Below are 2,469 nucleotides of genomic sequence, written 5' to 3' on the forward strand. Positions count from 1 at the left end.
GGTTGGCGGGGGAGTGATAATCTAACAATTTATTCCGTGCCCTAAATTGGATATAGTGGGACAGAGCGATAAACTATAAATATCTTTTAATATTTTCCAAGTTAATCCTATTCTTTCATATTGTGTCCAATGGTTGCCAAATCACTCTTTAAAAAAAAAAATAAATAAAATATTTTTTTAATCCGAACAATTGATTATTTCGCTTTGTTTTAATTGATGAGGGAGGGACTGTTTATATTTGGCTAGTAATAATAAATATTGTATAAAAACTGGATTAAATTTTATAGTTTTTTAAAGAAATGTATCTGAAGTCACAGATTTGCATTGTGTTATGCTGTTAAAATAATTGATGCGGCAAAGTATTTTTTATCCCGCATCAATATTTCCCGAATTTTTCACGCGGGGGTGATGATCCAACAATTTTTTTCAGTGCCCTACATTGCCTATAGTGGGACACAGTGATAAGCTATAAATATCTTGTTTAATATTTTCCAAGATAATCCTATTCTTTTTCATTGTGTTCAGTGGTTGCCAAATTGCCTATAGTGGGACACAGTGATACCACAAATACAAATGTGCGTGACGATATTTTATTGCTTTAGAAATGTGATTTAAAAATGTATATTGAATCACGCACTGAGTATTCAATATATTTTCACGACAGGTTGGGAAAAATACATATAAAAAGGCCCCCTAATTGATTCTCCTGACGCAAATCGAGGTATTGTCTATCGTCACGAAAATAACATTTACCATTCAATAATTGAACAGTCAGATCATCGACCACTTGCAGTGAATTGAATCTAAAATGTATTCATGATGTTCGCCTGGGTCGAAGGTCTGGATCCGCGTCTAGTTAGCATGAATTTTGTAAGCCAGGACCCATAGTATTTTATTACGTTTCTTCACAGATTGGGGTTCGTCCGAACCTTATGACCTCCCCCCCCCCACCTGGATCCGCCACTGTAATGTGCTAATAGTTAATATAGCTTTTAAAGATGCGAAGCGAAGACGAAGTCCTCCAATTTGGTGATTAAATCGGCAATGCCCTGAGAAAACTTCAAGCAACAAATTGAAATGCTTAAAAAAGAAAGTGCATGTTTTACTAGAGTGCACGAGAAGCACACACACAAGACGAGTGACCATTATTTTTTGTTCACGGTAAACAAAGGGGGGTGGCTAGCCACCATATTCACACCCCCCCCCCCTCTAGATCCGCCGCTGATTGGGGTTTTGTATTTAAAAAAAGCAAACTATATTTGTAATTGAATCATATAATTTTGTAATTGTACTTGTAGATTTACGATTTAGGTAGGTTTGTCAAAAGGTGCACAAATGAATGGTGTAGTATTGTGAGACAGGGGCGGTTTTGCAACTATTTTAAAAATGTCAATGCATATTAATGTTATGTGCTACTCATTTATCTATTCTGGAATTGTTGTGTGCCCCACCCCCTTTGAAAAATTTTATATCCGCCCCTGTGACAAGTATCAACAGTACAGTAATAATGATATCATACCAATTTTCTTCTGAAGTTCAAAATCCAATGTTTTTTTTAAACTTGTGGAAAGGATAACATTGACTAAGTTAGCATTATTTTTATGAATGTGGGTATGTTTGTTTATTTATTTATTTATTTACTCTAAGATAAAGGAAATTCCTATTCCCAATAGAATTCACTTACCATATACATTCAGAACAAATAAAACTTTATTATTTGTTAACCTAAAAATCCATTAAATACGACTTGCTATACATAAGTCGGTTCCCCGGAACCGACTGGGGCTTTCCCCTGCCTCCCAGGCAAAGCTTGAGCAAATTGTTAGCTCAAAAATAGAAATAATAGAAATTTTAAAGTAATTCGTATATAACTTGCACAGATTGTTGTTCGCACAAGTGGATCTTCTTCCGCTCGAACTAGCATCCGCTCGAAAGAAAATCCGCTCGAATTCGCTCGAATTGGCCTTCACTCGAAGTGACATTCGCTCGAATTGACTGGTTCCCAGGCTGGGACATGAAAGGTTGTTGTTATTTCGCAATTCGCGACGTCATCAACGAGTACAATACATTCAATCCCGTAACATGATTGGTCTATTTTTTTGTAATTTGCATAATGAATTTTTCCAACAATTTTGTCTATTTAAAAAAAAGTGTGTAAGTTATGGAGATGGTAACAATCATAAATCGATTATATATTTAATTATACATTTTTAGACAAAAAACAAACCCTCTTGGCCCACGGCCCATTTTTTTGACACCATGACCATGCGTAATATTAGCCTGCAGTGTATATATACGAAGAATTTTTTCTAGTAAGATTAGAGTTGACTAACTGGTACTTTGTGTGGTACTAGGTTTATCGCATTTATGGCTTAGGGGCCGCGGTTTATCTCCCTCCGTTTAGTCATGCTGGATCAGGAGTAGTAAACTCGGCGATCGTGGGTTCGATTCCCACACGGGGCAAGTTTT

Source organism: Anneissia japonica, unplaced genomic scaffold (genome assembly GCF_011630105.1).
Source record: "Anneissia japonica isolate Jap-2015-1 unplaced genomic scaffold, ASM1163010v1 scaffold5330_len1712360_cov203, whole genome shotgun sequence".
In the NCBI taxonomy this organism is placed as follows: domain Eukaryota; kingdom Metazoa; phylum Echinodermata; class Crinoidea; order Comatulida; family Comatulidae; genus Anneissia; species Anneissia japonica.